This window comes from Otolemur garnettii, unplaced genomic scaffold (genome assembly GCF_000181295.1).
Source record: "Otolemur garnettii isolate 467f Iridium unplaced genomic scaffold, OtoGar3 scaffold00085, whole genome shotgun sequence".
Classification (NCBI taxonomy): Eukaryota; Metazoa; Chordata; class Mammalia; order Primates; family Galagidae; genus Otolemur; species Otolemur garnettii.
Genome location: NW_003852480.1, coordinates 8,041,656 through 8,064,754, shown reverse-complemented (window position 1 = coordinate 8,064,754; position 23,099 = coordinate 8,041,656). Strand labels below are relative to the sequence as shown.

The 23,099-nt window shown below is 38.5% G+C and overlaps 1 protein-coding gene and 1 pseudogene across 1 annotated transcript in view; both read left to right on the top strand.

The window, feature by feature from the left end:
* The window catches only part of LOC100944423 (E3 ubiquitin-protein ligase MARCH1), an 851,823-nt gene that overhangs the window by 211,171 nt on the left and 617,553 nt on the right, over positions 1-23,099 (top strand). The window lies entirely within an intron of this gene.
* On the top strand, positions 3,401-15,301 carry LOC100952203 (annotated as a pseudogene).

Genomic DNA, 23,099 nt, shown 5'->3' with positions numbered 1-23,099 from the left:
ATTTTTTAAAATTTTTTTTATTAGATCATAATTGTGTACATTAATTCTATCGTAGGATATAATGTGTTGCTTCCATATACAGTTTGAAAAACTCTTATCCAACTGGCTAACATAGCCATTGTGTCTCATGGTACTGGCACAAAAACAGAGAGGTAGATGTATAGAACAGAATAGAGAACCAAGAGCTGAACCCAGCTACTTAGCGCTATATGATCTTTGATAAGCCAATTAAAAACATTGAATGGGGAAAAGATTCCCTATTCAACAAATGGTGCTGGACGAACTGGCTAGCGACCTGCAGAAAACTGAAACTGGACCCACATCTGTCACCACTAACTAAGATAGATTCTCACTGGATTAAAGACTTAAATTTAAGACATGAAACTATAAAAACATTAGAAGAAAGTGTAGGGAAAACTCTTGAAGAAATAGGCCTTGGCAAAAATTTTATGAGGAGGACCCCCCGGGCAATTGAAGCAACATCAAAAATATACTACTCATTTTCTCTTTAAACATACCAAACATACTTTGTTTATAACTGTCTCATAATTCCAATATCTGAAGTCATCATAGGTCTGATCTGCTAATAGTTGTTTTTGTTGGCTTTTTTTACCTTTCATTTCTCTTTGTGTTCTGTGTCTTTTTTAAACATGAGATCATCTTTTCTGGAGTTTCATTTTCTGATTGCTGAGATGAACCTGGCATCCTCCAAAGGCTGTGTTTTCCTCTGTCAGGTCCCTGAGTGAACTGTGTGTCGAGGACCACTGTAAATAAAAACTCACCATTGGAATTTAGACCATATGAGGGATAGCTCCTGATTATGATTCTTTCATAGCAGCAAGACGTGTGTGTCTAATTAATCTTTATGCTGTGTTTATAGCCATTTGGTGGCCTAGATATGTGGGCTAGATTTCTTCGAGAGGAAGCCTCCTGGTTTTGTCTTTTATCTTTTACATAAAGCTATGAAGACATAAATTCAGTTTTGCAAGGTCTAACAATTACCATGAAGATGAAGGTTATCATCAATGGCTTATTCTTGGTATTGACCTTCACTTATGTTTTGGACTTATTGTTACTCTCCATCCTAAATTTCCTATTACATTGGTGAGTGGTTTCAGCTAAATGATCACTTAGTGTACCTTTCAGCCAAAGTGCAGCAATCAAATACCATAATGTTATTCTTATCTTGTTGTCAACTTTTATCAATTCTATCTTTTGTAGAAAGCACAGAGCTGATTTTACTTTTATTGAATCTGAGACTTCACATCTTTTAATTGTGTGGTCTGTCTTGCTTTCAGATCTTTAAAATTCTTTACTTTGACTGAATCTTTTAAAGTTTCATGGAGAAGTTGTGCTGTAAGCTGAGTTGTGATGAAAGCGTACCTGTCAGTTGGGGTTTTGTAAGGAACAAAGGAGAGAGTCCTAGCTGTCAATGTTAGAATGCAGATATTCATGTTGTATCATGTTGTATTTCTTATCTTTAAAGTCGTATATAAAAATTAAATCCAAAGGTTTTGTTTTGATATGGATATTTAGTGGATCTTTAGATAAAACATTTTCTAATTTCAATATTCACATCAGAATTCTAAATTCAGATTGTAATAGTACAATTCTGATATATAGTCATACACTTCATAATGATCTTTGATCAACAATGTATTGCATACTTGAGGGTGATCCCATGAAATTATAATACCATATTTTTACTGTACCTTTTCTATGTTTGGATATGTTTATATACACAAATACCACTGTGTTACAGCTATCTATAGTATTGAGAATAGTAACATGATGTACAGATTTGTAACCTAGGAGTACCCAGGGGTGGGGAACTTGTGGCCGTGGCCGTGGGGCCACACATGGCCTTCTGGATCCTTGAGTTCACCTTTGGGCTGAATCCAAGTTTGACAGAATGAATCTGTTTAATACAGGAAGTTTGGATTGGTCAAGGGGCTGCATGCGGGGATCTGCAGGGACACATCTGGCCTTGGGGCTGCAGGTTCTATGTCAGGAAGGCATAGGAACTGCCCAATGATGCATTTCTCCATGCGTATCTTCATCATTAACCAATGCATGACTATATATTCCTAATACAAATATGGAATTTAAAAAGTAATGGAGTATTTAGAATGCATCCATACAAAGGGTGGCTAATAAAATTTATAATTTGTTCTACTTAAGAATAATAAAAAATAATAGAGGCTTTCTTAAGCATAATATTAAGAAAGATGCTATGACTAGATCCTGGCCCAGTGGGAAGTGTGTCTTGAAGAATAACTAGTGATTTGAAAAGACATTTTATAGTTCAAAACACTGAATATTCCATGTCTCCCCACAATGATTATATTCAGTGTGCTTGTGTTACAGATGAAGCATGAGGTCAGGGAGGAGACAGAGTTTGTTGTAGACAGGAATCTCTTAAGTAGCAGAGAGAGGTTTTCGATCTAACTCTGACTCTAAATTCAGTTTGTCTTTAGGCTGCATTGTATTCCCATCTCTAATAACTACTCCCAGGAGTGTTTTCTGAGCTGTAAATATTTCATTTATTGCTCATTCACATGAATATCACACACTTTTCTGCACACCTTTGTCAGTATCCCCTGGATCAATGCAGGAACGAATACTGAGATAGTGCTGGGATGATGTGTGACGGGGAAGCCCTCTTGATTGCCTAAGGTGAGGAAAGTCTGTGTCAACTGCTTTCCTCATGACTTCCAACTTCAAAACAAGTCCATAGTTCAGAGTAATCTATAGTAACAAAATCCTAATGAAATTATTCATTTTTTTCAATTTTTCCTCATCTATGCCTTTTATCCATATCATCTGTCAAAATGTAGAGAAACATTTATTACATTCAAAGAACAAATGGGAACAAGTTATAATTTTTACATAAAATTGTTATGGTAAAGAAAACCATCTGTGACATTTTGTGCAAGTATTTAACAGAGACACAATACATATTTATACCACTGTATACAATTTTTACTTCCCCATGGTTCCAAGTCAATACTTTTTTGTAGCATTAAGCACGTGCAGTATTTAATCCTTACATTAGAACTATGAAGTTAATTACCTTATTATCCTAGTTTTATATAACAGCAAACTGAACCTTGGAGAGATTAAGTAATTTGGCTATTTTCACACATGCCAGTCATGTAATGGATCCTAAGTCTGTCTGATTGTAGAGCCTGTGTCCTTAACCACAGTGCTGTACTAGAATCTCAGGCACATTAAAGGTTGGCATGAATAAGTACAAATATTTTCAGAAATCTACATGTAACATTTCTGAGTGCTATGATTATTGTTGAGATGCAGGTTTAGGAGGAACATGATTGTTAGAAGCAGAAATATTTATGGAGAAGATATCATTGGCATTAGGCCTTAAGGGCAGAGGCACGGGATGGAAAAGCACATACCTGGTGGAGAATGGCTGGGAACCAGTGTGGGACTAGGAATAGCAAGTATGGAAAAGACGAGGTCAGTTTGGCTGGGGACAAGATGCATATGGGATAGTCAGATGAGATCCTTGGAATTAGAACCTTCTTTCTCCTTTTACATTCCATATAGTTGGTTCAAGTTTTCTTTATAACATGCAAGCACAAAATACACATATAGGCATTATCTTTAAAAATGAATTTGTCCTCATCAAAACTGTACTTCGATTTCTTGGCTACAAAGTACAGTACTTATTTGATTAGGTGTTGAAATATAATAGGAACAGAATCTTTTTTTTAGCTAATTAGAATACTGACTTATTTCTAAGCATGCCACTGATTACACATAAGTTTTAAGAAATCTGCAAGAACTTGTCATTTCTGTTGGATCTCAAATATAGCACCAAGTACATGGAAATACTTTCCCTCTGTGCTGCTGATGAATTTAACCGAGTGAAAGTAGAAGCCATAACTAAGAATAAGAATGACTAAAACACACTTCTGAAGAATCATCAGTAATTGCCCTGGAAAGCCATTGGCCAGGGAGTTGGTATTATTATTTTTCCAGGTGTGTTTTGGGTTGAATTGTAACACCCTCCCTCCCCCCCAAAAAACCAATAAAAAATAAAAAGAAGAAAAAGAGAAGTTGGGGTCATAACTCCCAGTAGCTCAGAATGTGACCTTTTTTGGGAAACAGATCAGATGTAATTAGGTCAAATGAAGCCACACTGAGGTAGGGTGGACTCCAAAGTCGGTGGACTTGTGTCCTCATGAGAAGATCATCGAGGGAAGACACACATAGGGAGAACCCCAGGCCGGGAGGAATCAGAGACTGGAGTTATGCAGCTGCAGACTAGGAAATGCCAAAGATGACTGACAAGTCAGAAGCTAGAAAGATGCAAGGCAGGATCCTCCTGCAGGTTTCAGAGGGAGTGTGGCCTTGCTGACATCTTAATTTCAAGCTTTTAAATGGTGAAGCAATATGGATGCTAACCCATCCAGTCTGTGATATTTTGTTAGCCCTAGGAAACTAACACAGTGTGCAAAAGAATTAAGGAAATGTACGGAGCAGTTTTTCAACACAGAGCAATATGATTATTTTCACAAACTTTGAAGCCTTCTTCAATTTTTTAAGGAGAGATATTTTGTTTTATCTTTAATGTTAGGTGCAGAAGTTGTCCTAGGTAAATATTAATAAAATTATCTTAATATCATCAGTTTAGAGCTATTAATTTCCAATGTGCTCTTTTGAGATATATAAAAATATAAGTTGAAAATATAATATAATATAGTAATGTAAATGTTTACTATAATTTTTTAACATTGTACATTATCTTCTCATTCTGAAGTTTTCCATCTATGGAAACATGAATAAATTTATGTGTAAGCATGCAGCCGTGAAAGAAAAAAGCAACTTATAAAAGTGAGAAAAACAGCAAAATTAGAGGGAAAAAAACAAATTGAAATTGAACATAGCTGATTTCTAGTCTCAGCATTATTATTTAGGTGAAGAACATCCTTGAATTATTTAATCTCTGAACAAATCTCAGTTATTTGCTCTGTGAAGCTGGTATAGTCCTGCTATCTTGAAGATGAAACCAGAATACATCATTTAGCTTCATTCAGAGTTTTGTATATCATAGGTTCTCAGAATTGGCCTCTACACAGCTATATGGACATAGTCTGGAGGACTTTTGAATTAGGATGGATATATGTGAGACTCTTTGTCTCCTATAAAATAATAAGAATTTTAGTTTCTCTCCCCCATTTTCCTATTGAAGCCAGAGCTAATTTTCTTTAATTAATTAAGCAGTAGTTTGGACTTTTCACAGACATAAAGATCTAAAGACAGCCATCAAGCTCTCACTGTCAAGAATTTCAATGAAAGTTTGGCTTGAGTAAAATTCATTTTGCATTCTTGTTAAAAATATACGATTAAAAGCCTCCTCACTAGCATTAGGAATGCTGGAGAATCCAACCCACATTCTGCATTTCAACCGGGGCTCTCGGTAATTCTGGAGCAAATTGTCTAGAAAGTGTCTGTGGAAAAAACCTGTGGTCTTAATGACCAAACCTGATTGGAACAGCCCATTACGTCTTTGGGTCAGGTGTCAAGGAAGCTTCCTATGTCCTAAAAGTTTGGGGTTCCAGGCAGCTGCCCGGGTCTTCAGTTCTTGGAGTACTCTTGGTAGAAAAATGAGCAGAGACTTCAAAGTCAGATAAAACATGAAACAAAGTTTATGGAGAAAGAGAAATACAGATGTACAGAGTAAGAGCAAGGTGTAGGCTCACACAGCAGGATGCGTTCACCATGGACAACAGGCCTCTATTGTAGAGATAAGGAAAAGGAATGGGTCATGGCTGCTGATTGTCTTCTATTCTGTTTTATACAGGCCCTCCTCATGTTCAATGGTCACCTGAAACCTGAGTCTTATGGCCTTACTGCACATGTGGACCTCTCATGTCACTCTCTGAGAGCCATTGTGGGGTGTGGACTGTAATATAGATTTAAGTTAGTGACATGGTAATTAGTCTTAAGACTATTCTAGGTCACCTTTAAGACTCTACTGTCCCTGTTGCTGGGCCTGAGAGTCTTCTACATCCTTTTGCAGTTGGCTAAGTCCTGACTGATAGGTAGATAAGACGTTCCCTCCTCCTATCAATCACTTGGGACAAAGTTAAGGTGGGCGGCACCAAGTTGGAAGGCGGGGAGCCCCACCTTTGTCCTCCTTCCCCAGAAAAGCCAGGATTTCTAGCTATCTACTTAACATTTTGCTAGTTTGTTATTAGTGGAATAAACTTTTCTCCTCAAATTATGATTTATTATCATGCTAATACATGCTACTTTGAATTATAACTGAAGGATGAAAGTCTTTTGGGAGAAGAAAGTAAGAGGAAAAGAAAGGAGTTGTAGACACTAAGATTTGTTCTATATGAAGAAGCTCTTTCAGTAGAAATTCCTAAATCCACAGCCCCAGAAAGAACTGTGAGAGAACTGTGTGCAGAGAACTGAGGCTAAAGAACATGTATTTTGCTGCATGAAAATCTTTGAAACTCAGAAAATTAAATGACATTATTAGCTCTTTAGTAAGATTAGTGGAATTTTTTTTCTTTTTTTTTTTATTAAATCATAGCCGTGTACATTAATGCAGTCATGGGATACAATGTGTTGGTTTTATATACAATTTGAAATATTTTCATCAAACTGGTTAAAGATTAGTGGAATTTTAATGAGTTACTGGTATTCTTGAAATATCTGCAATTCTAATTCTATACAAATCAAAAAAGATTTTTTTTTTAAGTTTGTCTTGATGGTTTCTAGTGAACTGGCACGAGACTTCTAAATAGCAGAATACAGTGAAGTTAGGAAAGACCCAGGCTTAGAGGTGGGGACCAAGAAGTTAATCACTGTATGTCACAATTACCTGAATGACAGATCAAAGCCTTTAACATATGTGGAGCCTAGTTTCCTAGTCTATAAAATGAGTAACAGAGATAAATAATTTTTAGACTTAGATCCCTTTCTGGGACATTCAAGGCATCTGTTAGCAAATTTTACAGCATGGACACAATTTTTTTCTTTTCTTTAACATGGTGTAATGGTAAATGGCAAAACATTTTTTTACATTTAAATAGCTATTTTTTGAGACCTATTATTGCTAATATTTACTCAATAAAACACAAACATACATAGCAGTATACTGGTTTTACAAAGAACATTCATTTACAAAAAAATCTCATACATATATTCCATCATGTGTGCAATGTACTCAGCTCACATTCAGATTAAGTCTTGACTGGCACAAAATGCAACATACAATGCAAATAGAACACTTATACTTCTTTGCCCTTTTATAGTTTATAAAGTCATTTCTGAAACTATCATTTCATTAACAATAAACTTAGAACTTCAAATAAAAATCACAAATATATTAACATCATATCTTGTACATATGTAATATGGATTACATGTGTTGATTTATCTGACTTTTGCAATAGTATATTTATAAAGGCCTAAATTGAGATTTTAAAAATTAAATTAAGTATACATATTTGAGACAGAGTCTCTCTTGCACAGGCTAGAGTTTGGTGGTGTTTGATCATAACTCACTGCAACATTAAACTCCTGGGTTCAAGTGATCCTCCTGCCTCAGCCCCTCCAGGTAGCTGGGAATAAATTCAGTTAATTTTTAAAATTTTTTTGTTGACATAGGGATTTTGGTATGTTGCTCAGGCTGGTCTGAACTTCTTCATATCTGGAACCTAGATATGTTCATATCTGGAACCTTCAATGAAACTTCTCACCTCAACCTCCCAAAGTACTAGAATTACAGGCTAGCCACTGCTGTCATCTTCAAATTGTATTTTAAAGGCATAAGAAGAGACAACTATTTAATTTGTGATTAATTTTTATTTTGAGTGCTAGATGATCTGTATTCTCCATGTTAGCATGTTTTGCCTGTGGAGGGTCCTTTTGCATAAAAGTTGCATTTATTCACAGTGCTGGCCTATAAAGCGTCCAGCCTTTGTTCCATAGAGTTGGAAGATTTTTTTCTAAACCTGTGGATGGGATTTCTCTCTTAAATTACTGTCCTATCTAATGTACAGGAGACCTTATATAAAGAGTAGTATTTGGCTATTTCTCAACATTTTAAACTTTTTATTTAACAACTCATGTTTATATTTTGTGATTTTATCCCCTCTATTCCTTGTACAAAATGCTTTGGACAGTTTCCTTTTTGTTTGAAGGGATAAGGGTCATTTCTAAGCAGATAAGAAGATAAATATGAGATAAATGAATAGATTAGTGAGTCTGAGATGTGCTGAATTACTGCTTTGGAGGTTAAGGGTTACTGCACATTGTGTGTGTGTGTGTGTGTGTGTTAGCATGTTTAATCATTGTTTTTGCCTAAAATGCCAATTTATGTACCAGAGAGTGTCAAAAAAATGTATACACATATCAAGCGATGTTATTTATGTTGGTAGCAATGTGTAGCATGACATTTGTTCAAATGCTGGTGCTAATCAAATTAATGCTGATGTCACCATGCCAGAGGCATGAATAGGTTAGCGTTTTCTCTTAAAATGAATATATACGTTTTTGGCCTCTTCTGTATAGTCCTTAATTTTCTCTAAATGTGGAGCAGAAAACTTAGGGACATTAATGAGAAAAAAAATGTTTTTTAGAATTGAAAAATCAGTTTGATGTCATTTTTTGCTAAAATAATTCCCTTTTAGTCATACCAGCACCTATTGCTTGATTTGACTTATACCAGAAACCACTGCCTGAAATCACAATTCTTTATGTATCTGCAGGTACATGTTTATTTATTTGTTTTCTTCTTCCCTATATTCCCCTTAGAGTATAAAAATGACCTAAGAGAAAGGATTTTGTTCTTTTGTCATTCTCATTTATTATTGTAACCCTGGGACTTGGAAAAATGCCTGGCAAACAGTAGGCACTAAATACAGAGGGACCAAAAAAGATTGTACACACATTTTACAAGAGGAAAAAACTGCATTAAATTTATAATACTTAAGTCATATTTGACTTCTGCAATTAGAAGAGGTGCTCAAGTGTGACTTGTATTCAGCTTTTGTTATTGGTGTATATTATTATAATTTTAATAGAGTTTTCTCCTTTCTTAAATTGTGTGTACTTTGCTTGGCATTCTCTACATATAGAATGAATGGATGGAAGGATATGGTTAGACTTCTAAGGGCTAACAACAGCTGCCGAACCAGTGAATACTCAGTATGGCTGCGAAGGGCAAAAGCTAATACAACTTGAATAATTGGGAAAGTGGTTAGCAAAGGTGCAATTTTTATAAACAAGTGAAGTAGAAGATTAAGGTGGTTAGTGGTTAGAGAATTAAAGATATGAGCCAATATATCCTTGGAAGTGAGTTAGAGAAAAATACTAATCTCATTTTTCTGTTTCTGATAAAAGCACAAAATGAAATCATATAGTAATAAAACCCATTTACAACAGCACCCAGTGCCTTCCTTGGCTATACCGTGTTTCCCCCAAAATAAGCCCTACTCATAAAATAAGCCCTAGCAGGATTTCTATGCATTTGTTAAATATAAGCCTTACCCCAATAATAAGACCTACTGGTGGGCGTGGCTATATAGTGTATTTGCAAAGCCACACCATGCATTTTGGCTCGGAGAGGAAGACACCTCCTGAAAATAAGCCCTAGTATGTCTTCTTGGGAAAAAAATAAATATAAGACAGTGTTTTATTTTCAGGGAAATATGGTAGCAGTTTCCAGTGGAATGAGGAGGCCTGTCTTGCTACTTAGATCAACCCTTAGGTGTAAGATGATGCAGCTGAGTTTTCAGAGTCAAACTGAGTGAGCACAGTAAAGCTTAGAAATTGAGACGAGGAACCTTTGACTCTCAACTCACTCAGGTCTGAGCACTTATTTTTTTCAGTGTTAGACAAGTGCCGCATAGGGAATATTACTCCAGGGAAAGCACTGTTGTTCATGGCATAGAAAAGTATCTCTATTTTTACTCCTTCAGCCTACAAAATTTCAGAGTAGAAAGAATAAAGTTCTAGGCCAGGCACAGTGGTTCATGCTTGTTATCCCAGCACTCTGGGAAGCTTAGGTGGGTGGATTGCCTGAGCTCAGCAGCCTGAGACAGAGCGAGACCTCATCTCTAAAAATAGCCAGGCACTTGTACTTACAGCTACTTGGGAGTTTAAAGCAAGAGAATCACTTGAGCCCAAGAGTAAGAGGTTGCCGTGAGTTATGATTCCAAAGCACTCTACTGGGGAGACAAAGTGAGACTCTCTCTCTAAAAAAAAAGAAAGAAAAGAATAAAGTTGTTACCAAGAACAGGGGATATTGGGATATCAACCCTGTTGCTGCCCAGCTAATGGCACGGGCAGTAACTTTTATAATGTCTTTTGAACTTAGGAGCGAATGGACTTGAAAACCCTCTTCCAAATTCAAGTAGAGGAGTTTCTGTTATGTTTTTTTTCCATGGAACTGTCTTAGTTCTCCTATTCATCATTGTCTTAGGTTCTATTGCTACTATAGCAAATTATTGCACATTTATTGGCTTAAAACAACTCACATTTATTTTATTACAATTCTGGAGATCAGAAGTCCAAAGCGTATCTCACTGGGCCAAAATCAAATGTCAGCACAGATTTCCTTCTGGAAGCTGTAGAGAAGAATTTGTTTTTTTCTTTTCCAGCTTTAAAAGCCACTTTCTGGTCACTTTCTATTTTCACAGTGAGGAAGTCTTTTTCACATCGTATTACTCTTAAACTAACACTTTTTCCTTCTGTTTCCATTCAAGGACAGTTATGTGATTAGGTTGGTCCCACACAGATAATCTGTAATGTTAGTTGATTAACAACCATACTTCTATCTGCCGCCTTAATTCTCCTTTGCTATGTAACATATTTGTAGATATTGGGTATTAGTAAATGAACATTTTGGGAAGACATTATTTGCTTAGCAAATATATTTTGTCAGGATCTGCTTCTGACACCACTTGTCAGGGCCCGGGACTGGCCAGGTCTACGGGCCCAGCTTAGGTAGGTTCCGGACGTGGACCACTAAGCTACCTTGCTCAGGAACAGTTTCTCTTAGGTGCTTGAGGGCTATCTACTTTAGCTGGAGAGAGAGAGACAGAGTATCTTAGAGTAAAGCAGTCTTCTTAGAACAGATAGATCTTAGTCTTTAGCAGAGCTTGGTAATCTTCAGCAGAGAGACACCGAGCTGGCGTTCTGCAGGCAGGAGAGGAGACAGAGTCAGAGTAAGCGTGTCTGTGATAGAATGTGCATGCTCCCGATTGCCTTCTCCTCCAGCCTAATATAAGGCTGAGCTTGTGCTTCTCAACACCACAGTATAGAGACTGCCAATTCACCAATGCTCTCATCTCGCAAGCTCTCGTGCTTGTTACAACCAATTCTCTCTCCATGCCCTTTCCACCAAGGTGTTCCATTACAGGTATTTCTTATAACTTTCACTCCTCCTAGCCATAAGCTATACGGGCTGCTACATATTTTATTTATGAAATTTTTGGTATTTCTGAAAATGAATGCATTTCAAGGAAAGTAGAGTTTTATTTTCATATCTGTTTGAAATAACCTAAGTCTGAGATAAAGAAGAATCTATACTTATGCTCACTCCTGCTCAGTTCACTCCTCAAAAAGAACCAAGATCCAGGTGTTTCCAGAGCAGAGTCAAGGAGAACCAAACTCAAGATCACAGAGGAGGATGAGGTCAGAGCACTCACAGATACAACTGTTTTCTCAAGTTAGACTTTGCTGCTTTTTAAAGGAAATACCTGTTCTCCATATGAGGGAGCGGTCACATTCCTTGTCACACATAATACTTATTTGCAGACACACAAATCTCAAATAGGAGTTTATATGCAAAGCTTTTTGGTGCACTCCCTGTGGTTAGTGGAACATTTGAACCCTGCCAGAGACTTGAAATCAATGTTTTATATTTGCAAAGCACACAAAACTTGAGGTAGTAGTTCCAAAGTTTTTAGAAAATTAAGTTGATAACAAATCACATGAAATTCATTATCTCTCTATTTAAAACTTAATAATAAAATTTGTTATATTTGACCTCTGTGAAAGATTTTAAATAAGAATTAATCTCTGTAATTAACTTGTAATGGAATTTTAGTTTCAAAGTAAAATTTGTGTGCAAATAAAACCAACAGTTGCTCTTTTTTTTTTTTTTTTACTGTTTTGGGCAGTAACTGTTCTGTCACATTGTTTTATGAGACAATAATACAATGTCTAAATAGAAAAACTCAGGCCACAAAAAATTTATCCTGTTGAATAACAAAGAGATTGCCATCCATAAATAAGGAAATCAGATTACTTTTCATGTGGGCTGGCCCTGAGTGACTTATGACTATAATACGAGTCATGATTAATGGTATTTGAATGTTAGAAGTTTGAAAACTTGATATAAATGTATTAAATATGCAGAAATCCATAAGATGACCCACCTCAGACAGGTGGCTTGAATGACTTTACATCATTCGTCCATCTGCCACACTTGAGAACCTTCTCATTTATCTTTAAGAATGTTCAAAACTGTGTAAACTGATGGTATTTCTGACCAAAACTATGAATTTTTACTACTGACTCAAACCTAAAAATAGCAGTTTTTGCCAAAGGAGTCTTTGAAGCTGTTGCTAAGGAACCAGCTTTCGAAAACAAAGACAAAACAGAACACAAATCTATTGGTTAAAAAGGGAAGAAAAACCCTGGAAACAGCCTTTTTCTCAGGAAAGCCGAGATATAGTGATTCACTTTTTCCAGGTCTGGTCCATTCCCTGGTTGTTGTGCCATATAAACATCTTCCTCTACTCCCTGAACCATGTAGATTATTTTCTGATATTCCCTGAAATGATATGTTAAAAACAATTCACTTTTCAAATACAGAAATCTTAGAGAGAGTCTAGGGTCCGTAGGCCATACTGATCATATAGTAGGCAAAATCCTTGCCTATGGGAAATTAATTGTTGTATTAGATAACACCTGTGTGTGTTTTTGTGTGTGTGTATATGTGAGAGAGAGAGAATATTGCATTTTTGTCTCACTCCATGGTAATCATCTTGGAGGGGCTGAAGGAAGGAAAAGCAATTCATTGGCTAGAATCTTCTAGAATTACATATAGGAATTAATGCTTTCTTTTAAAAAAGTGTTCTTCTCTTTATTCACAATGGCATAGTAGTTAATTAGCCAGTATTTTCTGAAGGGCTTGGTACATGCTTATCAACAGCTTCGTTAATAGTGTTTTTCTTTTTATAATGATAGATTCTGATTCTATTTGAGGACTTTAAGGCCATAGACCCTCCAGCTTCAGTCAATGGCTTTCATAGAAGCACCTCTGCTCACCTGAAGATTTCTACAGACTGCAGACTTTTAGGGAAAGCAAATTATGAATAATGAAAGTAAGAAAAGGATAAGGTAGAATGAAGTAATGCTTAATTAAGAAGGTGGCCGGCCAGCCATCATAAGCAGTCCCTGATTACCTAACTAGAATAGGTGGGGCACGACATTTCCCTCAAGAGTCTGAATTGTCTGTTGTCATTGGTCAAGTAGTGTTTATATTAATGCTGGCTCATGTTGGAATTATATCCAAGAATTGAGCAAAATCTACTGAACCAGCACTGTGTCAACGTTCTCTCATAGTAGGAATAGTCCCAGTATCTTTCTGGTCACTCTCTATGGGGAGGCTGGGGCTCTCGTGGACCTTGTGCAGCTTACGAGGGAGGAGGGTGCTGAGGGCTGACCTGTCACTATGGGCCCTCCTTGTCGCTGTGACCTACTTGGAAATCTACCAGGAAAAGGTATTAGACCTCTTCCAGTGGTTCTCAAACTTCCTAATGCTGCAAGAACCACTATTAGACCCTTCATCAGGAGATCTGGTGATCTGAGAAGTCTGTCAGGAAACATCCTGATATCGGGCCTAACACAGAAGCTGGTCACTAGCTTTGCTGATTTTGAGCGGCTCTTCTCGCCAGCCAGTAGAAATCGGACTGTAGGAGCCGCACAGCTCAACCAGCACTCTTCTCGCAGTCATGCTATGCTCCTGGTCAAGGTGGATCAGCAGGAATGTTTAGCCCCAATTCGCCAAGGGGAAGAAAACTATCTAATTGACTTGGCTGACTCAGAATAATAACCGCCTTACAGGCAATAAGGGCCTTCTGCTGAAAGAGGGCGAAGCCATCAACACCTCCTCTTTGTTCTGGGCAAGGGGTAGATGCACTGAACCGGGGCCTTCCTCGTGTGCCCTACTGGGATAGCAAGCTCACTCACCTACTGCAGGACTCTCTGGGTGGCTCAGCACACAGCATCCTCATTGCCAACTTTGCCCCCGAGGGACACTTCCACCTGGACACAGTCTCTGCACCCAACTTTGCTGCCAGGTCCAAAGAAGTGATAAAACGGCCTTTTACCCATGAGAGCCTACAGCTTCATCTCTTGGCACCTGTTCAGCTGTCTCAGAAAGAACTGCTAGGCCCATCAGAGGCAAAGAGAGCCTGAGGCCCTGAGGAAGAGGAAATTGGGAGCCATGAGCCCATAGCAGCTCCACCTTCTGCCTCCCAGAAACTCAGCCCCCTGCAGAAGCTGAGCAGTATGGACCCAGCCATGCTGGGGCACCTCCTGAGCTTGGACCACCTGCTGGGCTCCCAGGGGAACCAGGGGGCCCCTCTGCTGAGTACTCCAAGGTGAAAGCGGATGGGGCTCAAGACAGTGCAGGTAAAGGACTTGGCGACTGAGAGACTTAAGAGGAAACAAAAAGAACTGGAGGCCAAGGTGCTGGCCCAGGAGGCTGCAGACCCAGAGGAGAAGGAGAATTGCTCTCCCACAATGCTCTGAACCGTTTCCTATTGCACAGTCACAGTGGCAAAGCCCCTGAAAAAGGCTGTGGTGATGCCACAACCTACAACTGATTCAGGAGCAGGCAGCATCCCTAAATGCTGAGTTCCATATTCTAAAGAATAAAAGCTGGAAAAGAAAGCTGGAGTCCCTGGATGCCTCAGGGTCTGAGATGAAGGCTGAGGACTGTTCGGAACTGCAGATAAGCCCCAAGCTATTGGCCCATGGGAGTCAAAAAATACTGGATCTGCTGAATGAAGGCTCAGCCTGGGATCTGCGCAGCCTGCAGCGCATTGGTCCAAAGAAGGCCCAGCTTATCGTGGGCTGGAGGGAGCTCCACGGCCCATTCAGCCAGGTAGAAGACCTGGAACAAGTGGAGGGTATAACTGGGAGACTGATGGAGTCATTCCTGAAGGTGGACATCCTCAGTATCACTGCTGGCCAGCACTGGCCCCTGCTGACTGCTGTCTCCTTTTTCTTCACCATAAGGTAGTTTTGGGTTTTTGAAATGAAAAGGATGGAGCGCTAATGCTCAGAACATAACTATTTTCTAATATTTCAATTCACTGAGTTTAGTTATTAGGAAACAAAATATGAATGTGCTTTGTTATTGCTGTGAGCTATGATGCCTTTGTTTATTTTTCAAACAAAATATGAATGTGCTAATTTTGTTTTATCAAGTTTTTATATTTGAATATTCTATATTAGTTTTTGCCTATATTTAGCTAACATCCAGGATGACTTTTTAAAAATATTTATTGTGTTGTGATCCCGGACAGCAGAGAGAAATTTGGACCCCACTTCTGATGTAATCAATCAATAAGAATTTATTGATAATTTGATATACCTGCAAGGGGCTGATGTTGTGGCCAATATGCAGCCACGAATGGCAAATTTAAAGGGTCTATATACTGTAAATATTGCTGAAGCAAGCAGGCAACCTATTACAAAAGTCAAAATATTGCAATTAGCACAGCTCAGCATAGCTCAGGGGTCACAAGGTAAAGGGTACATCATAAGGGCGGGGTACATATTACCTCATGGGTCACGAAGTATATTAACTCATAGATCACAAGATGGGAGTCACAGTTCAAAAAGGTGCCAAGTTGGGGTACATAGATCAACATAAGAAAGTTTCCAAAGAATTCAGGACTTTCCATCAAGGGCTCAACCCCTCCCTGCATACTTCCTTAATTTCACACTGCTGTTCCACCCTTGAGGGGGCTGGGACTAAGAGGCTTAGGAGAGATTTCCTTTTAGAGGATAGGGGGCTGTTCCCCACTGGTCTTAGCCGGGAATCAAGGGGTCTGGGTCATCACAATTGTCTATAAAATGTTGCTTTAAAATAAGTGTGCATTATGGATGGGTAAATCAAGGTAATTAACACTGCATCCTTACAGGACTTTTAAAATTCTGTTTGTACTACCAGAGTAACTCCCAAAGGTGATTTAAAACAGTTACTTGTTGCATTATCTCTTTAGAAGAATTTGTTCTTTTCACCAACTTGACTTTTTATTTAAAACATGTACACTGCCAGGTGAAATTCTGGGCTCTTTGTTTCAACTGGTAGAAGTACTCTGTGTGTGTGTGTGTCTATGTGTGTGTCTGTATGTAAGAGATCTAGTCTTGCTGTAGAGAGCAGAGCAGAAAAACATAGCAAAATAGATGAGGAAACAGCCAGGAGAGTGATGTGGTATGGTATGTATAGTGTTCATTTATTTTTCTTAGGAACTAATTTATTGATTTTATTTTTATTTTTATTTTTTAATGAATCATAGCTTTGTACATTAATACTCTCATGGGGTACAGTGTGTTGTTTCCATATACAATTTGGAATACTTTCCAAAGTTTCATGGAATACAAATGTTTTCGATTACATGGATTGCTTTTATGTTTGCGTCATGGTTATGGTCACTATCTAAATGATGGGTTGTGCCTGTCATTTAGATAGTGTTTATTGTACCTGTTTTTAGGGGTCCCTATCTGCTCCCTTCCCCCTTGTTGACTTCCACTTTTAAGTTTTACTTCCTTTTATGTACTTGTGTGCTCATCAGTTCCAGTTTAATAGTGAGTACATACGGTGTTTAATTTTCCATTTTTTATATACTTCATTTTAGGATAATGATTTGCGATTCCATCTAAATCAGTGGTTCTCAACCTTCTTAATGCCACAACCCTTTAATACAGCTCCTCATGTTGTGGTGGCCCCCAACCATAAAATTATTTTTGTTACTACTTCATAACTGTAATTTTTGCTACTGTTATGAACCTTAATGTAAATATCTTATATTAGGCGACCACTGTGAAAGGGGTTGCAACCCACAGGCTGAGAACTGCTGATCTAAATTGTTGCAAAAGGCACTAGGTCATTCTTCGTCATGGCTGAGTAGCATGGTATACACACACCCATACATTTTGTTAATCCACTCATGAACTGATAGGCATTTGGGTTGAGTTTACTTCTTTGCAATTGTGAATTGCTGTATGAACATTCAAGTAAAGGAATGCATATACACTGTGGTGGGACTGCAAATTAGTACAACCTCTATGGAAAACAGTATGGAGGTTTGTCAAAGAAATAAAAGTACCCCTACCACTTGATCCCACTTCTGGCTATTCAAAGGTATATAGTGTTTTTAAAATTTTAGTGCTCTAGCACTAAAATGGTTTTCCATTCTAGTTAATGTGTCTTTGACTTTTTAAGCAAAAGACATTCTCTATTCCCGTTCTGAATAAGCAATGCTTACAGCAAGGGTGATGAATTTAATTATTTAAACTGCTAATATTACTTCATATTATCAGGTTCTCTGAGATGTTCTGTGATACCAACCAAGTTTCCTAATTTTGTAAAACATCATGCTCATCTTACCATGGAATTTCTGTTTCCACAGAACTCTTGAGTATGTTTTCATTTATTAGACCAAGAAAGAAACCATTGTTTTAATAACCATCCTATAGATGCAGAATTCAATTTCAGAGAAGCCAAATGAGTAGTACAATGAGATAACTAAGCATTAAATTATAGCTTCTTTTTGTTGTAAATTTGTGTGATGGCTAAGTCCATGCCTGGCCAGCCCCCATATTTCAGAATATGTTCATTTTTTTAAATCGAATTGTCAGTAATGCTAGGTTTTGAATCTCTACTCGCCTACACAGTTACTCCCTTCTCAGATACTCAGATGGTTTTCTGTTATTTCTGGACGCCTCTGCAGGAAGAGCTATCACTCATGCGCTCCTAGGAGCCTAGAAATGAGGTGGTGGTGCCCTCGCCTCTTCAGTACCTGCCCTCAGCGGGCACCAAGGCCAGCTGAGCTCTTGATGCTATCTCCTCCTCTGGTACTAAGGCTCTGTACTGCTCTGTTTCTGACACCTCATCTGATGTGTGGCCATCTCCATCCTCAATTTTCCCAAGTACAAGGGGGAGGATACAAGCACAGGTTTTTGGTAAGCCTTTCTAAAAGGCGAGGTGTATTTAGAAAAAGAAGTATAGGGCAGTGGTGCCGTGCAGCTGCAGCAGAGTGGGTTTCCCCAGAAGGCACAAATCTGTCTATGGGGTCTGTTTCATTGGTGCGTCCATGTCTGGCTCCTGGCCTGCCCCCATTTGCTGGGGGTCCTAAACCTGCCACTGCTGCTGGTGCTCCAAGAATACGTTTATCTCCAAGTGTCGGCTCTTATCCTTGGAAGCAATCCCAATCTTCAGGTCAGACCTTTATTCCTCACTCCAACTTCTGGTCACAGGATCTAGTTCTTCTTTGGCTCACTGATACTTGAAATTCTTTATCTCTCCTTTAAGAATTACTTCTTGTGTTGTGTCTCTTGCAGGACAATCATAACTGCACATTTTCTAAAATGTAGTTTGGCTGGAATTAAATAGTACCACATTTAGAATAATGATTTTATAGTGCAGACTGGCCTTACTTGAGTCCAGATAATTTATTTTAAAAATATGTCTTTCATTCAATAAATGTCTTTCTAAAGATCTAGTCTAAAGTCTCAGGGGTGTATATGTAGGTATTTCAGGGTAACTTCTTAAGAGACACACACACATGATGAAGCAATAGTTAAATATAAATTAATAGGGAATGATAGAAGACGTCTCCCAAAGAGCATTAAAGTCATTCAGGTTAATGCTTTCTCCAAGAACAACGGAAGATGAGTCTTTTAATATTTAGGTGATAAATATTATTCTAATTTTTGCCCCATTTAAGGAGGACAATCATCTGATAAAGCCAACCAAAAGTACAGGGCAAACTCTTGACAATTTAAAAACGAGAGCTCCCGCACAGGTTTCACTCCTCAGGGTCAGCAACTAACCACTCATATAAACAAATAAACAAAACCCATAAAATTTTCTTTTACACTTTTTTGGTCGTTGTTGTTTTGTTCATTAATTTAGCTGTTATCAAGGGTATAGACCTTCTGATCTCTTCAGCTAGAAATAACATCTTCTTTCTTTGATATAGCACTTCGACCTTCTCTTACGTCACTGGCTTTTTAAAAACTTGGGTAACATGTAAACTCTGTGAGAACAGAGATGAAGCTTGTTTTTATCTCTGAGACCCTCTCCACACCACTGTATCCTTCACTTGGTAAATGCACCATAATCTTTGATAAACACAGATGTCTTTTGGCGTGACTGTTTCTTAAGAATAAAGGTCTTGCATTATGGAGGCTAATTCGACTTGGATGGCTGCTATAGGAATTTACCAGAATATTAACCTCTAATGCTCATGGCCACTGATATGGAGTACTGAGGCAATGTTGCCGTGTGTGTAAGAGGTTAGAGTCAGATGTTGAGCAAGTTCCTTCATTCCCTGTACAGTTGGTTTTCTCATCCATGAAATGAGGTTGCTGATGGGAACTTCCTAATAAAGTCTTGTGAAGATTAGTTGAAATTAATTTATGTAAAGCTTTTAGAACGGTGTTTGGCACATGGATCACAGAAAAGGTTAGCTATTATTGTTACCATTGCCTTGACAACCTGAAAAAATCAATATCTATTTAAGTGAAGCCAAAGGAGAATGAAATACATTAGGATGTCTGTAAGGTGACCACCCAGGGACTGTAACAAACAGATCAACATATGGCGGTGGTCAACGTCACAAGTAGGCCTGCTGTACTGATACATACATGTGGTGCATGTCCAGTCTATAAAAATTAGGTCAACTTAAGGAGGTGGTCAGTGTAGGGAGGTGATCAGTTATGGAGGGTCTACCGTATACTAGAAATGTACAGTCTCTAGCCAATGCTAGTGAAAATGTACAGTTTTGTGCTCTATATACTGCCAAGCCTAAGCAGCTCACAATATAAGTTGACACAGGCTCAGTTTATACTGGGAGTTTCTATGCCTTAGGATTAAAAAAAAAAGGTTGCAATTGCAAAAAGGAAAAGAAGAAAAAACAAGATCATATCAAAGACCAGTTTAAAAAAAATTAACTAGATGAACAATAATATAATAAAAGAAAATTCCTTTTGGTCCAGTAAGTCCTGTAATAAACACTCTCTCTTCACAGCTCACTGGCAGTTTGCAGCCAAAGAGGTTAATTTGAACCTAAAGAGCATTAGTTGACTGCAATGAGAAACACCTGGGAAAAACTAGTAACCGAGAAGTAAAGCAGTAACTGTACGTTTCAGAAATTACCACCAGGGATAAACATGCTCTGACACCCCCTTCCTTGTGCCCCCTTCCCGTCAGCTTCCTCAAAAGGACTCCACAATAAATCTTCTCCCATCAGTTCTTCTGACCAACTTTTTGACATTTGTATGGTTTTGCTGTTGTTTTGGTCATTGTCATAGTTAGAAAAATCTGCCCAGAAATCTGGGAGTAGTACAAATGGTTAGATGCTATATGGGAAGTTACCTTCTGAACATTAATGATGTCCTTTGTTAAAATGTAATTCTCAAAATTATGATATTGAATTTGCTTTTTTTGTTGTTGTTGTGACATGTTTCCCCAGGAAGAAATATTCTCATCTATCTTGAAAGAGCAAAAAAGAGCTATTATTATTAGGTATTGACCCAATGAACCTAATCCATAGCTTTTGGCTGGAAAATCTGAAACTTATTTCCCATTAATAATGCGAGAGCATGTTGATAGCTGAATTTTCCTCACTGCTATTAAAAAATAATCACTCTGTTGATGTTGCATGAAATATATTACCATGTACTTTATCATAAAGTTGTGTCTGTCATGTCCGACTAGCATACCATCATGGAAATGTATTCACATAATCATTTTACTCCAATTAGTTCTCCTTTTGACATATTCTGGAGTTTCAGTCTAGTAAGTAACTAGGCTGTCTATGAGCACGATGAAAAGTCTTAACGGAAGTCCTGACAGCTTTAAAGTTAGAAAATGTTTTAGAATTAAAATGAATTAGAGGCCAGTGCCAAAAATTACAATAATAATTAAGCAAATAATAAGAGCTGTGAAATTTGAACAGAAGGGGAAGACAGAGTTAAAATAACAGTATCTTTGACTAAGGTAACACTTGCCATGTGGTTTAAATTTCAAAATAATGTTTCTTTTTTTCCTTTAGATAGGAGCAAACTGTTTAGACAATTAGTTTCTTTCATTCCTCTGGGGCCTTCCAAGCCATTAATGTAAGTCTTTCTGTACATTCTCTTTTCCGGATAGATACGTGAACAACTGGTAGAGTGTGTCAGGAGTCTGCATTTGTGTCCCCATGTTGGGGAATGACAGTTTTATATATGTATATATTTAGCCCCTTGTCACAAAGCCATGTTCTCCATACCCTTCTCTTCCATACCATGTAGATTGCTTTCTTTGCTAATTATACCCAGGAAAATAATAACTTCATTAGTCCCAAGTAGCTTAAGCTGGTTGGTGGCACAGGCCTGTGAGCCGTCTGCAAAATTTCACCTTCACAGTCTGAGTGCAGTGTGCGGGAAGCCGCCGCGGAAAGCACTGCGTGGTGGTGGAGGTGGGGCAGTGATAGGGAAGAGACACTCGGTCATTGCAGGCTCTGGTGGACTCATTGAGGGCTCATTTGCAACACAGTAGAGGTGTTCCAAAGTCCTGAAGTGCACAACCCTTTACTAAGTTTCAGGAGGCCTGACTGCCTCAGCACCCCGCTCTCTCTGTAGTTTGCAGCTTCTAACTCCTTGGCGGTGACGAGCCTGTCATTGTTCCGTGTGGGGCAAGAAAGAAAGGGGCTCTTGGGCAATGTCCCACGTACCTGGGACAGCTGAGGACTCACTGATTTACCTCCTGGGAGGAATTTCAAGTTAAGGGGCCTCTTTTGGCATTCAGCTGTGTCACTTTGGGGAAGAGTCACACAAGTAAAAGTGAGCCTGTTGTTCTTAACTTCTTCGGTGCATCTTTTTTTGAAAAATAATGCTTTTAACTTCAACTGTGTGGTAAAACTTCTCTGCTGGACTTCCAGACTCCCAGGCAGGCATACAGAGGTGGTAGAAACCTTCAATTCTGCCATCCTGCTGATATCTCAATTGGGATACATATATACTCTGTCTCAATAAATAAATAAATAAATAAAACCTGAAAGAGACAAGACTTAAACAAGTAAAGCATTGAAAACATGGACCATATCTTTTTAGTTTATAATGAGATAAAATAGTTTTAAGGCCACCAAAATGTGTAGAAACATAAATATATAACACATATTGATTCCTATTGATACTGGTGTTTCAGGCTCTTGCAAAGAATGAATCCACGGACCACAGATCTGTGGTAAGACAGGATTTATTCACAAAGAATACAAAAACCAAAGCTCCTGGAACAGAGAACTCAGGAGGGGAACTAGCTCTCCTGCTCCCTCTGGGAAGTATAGAGGCTCTTTGCTCAGGGGTATATATAGTGGCAGGGGGTAGTTTTGCTGAAACCTAATGTTTACTTTTAGGGTAGGTCTTCTAAAGTTACAGCCAGCCTTGCATTTAGCAACAGGGGGCCAGAGCTCTCAGCCTTGGAAACGCACATGAAATTGACCAGCCAGCAGTGAGGGGGAAGGCCCTAGACCGAGGCCCTAGTGTCTCCCCCACAGATTTCTGGCCCCTTCAGCTACTAGAGCCTCCTAGGGGCCCCCGGCCCCCTGCCCCTCCTGCCCACCCTCCAGCCAGCTGGTTCCTCCACCTGCCCTCACACCCCCACTGCCAGGGCTAAGATGGTGGGTCTTGGTGCCACCTGTCCTGTATCACTATAATCTTTAGTTTTTTTGTAGGCAAAAATATCATTTCTGATCTTTATTATTACAGATATAGTTAATTAATTGATGTTTTTAATCAGGGATCCTCAAACTTTTTAAACAGGGGTC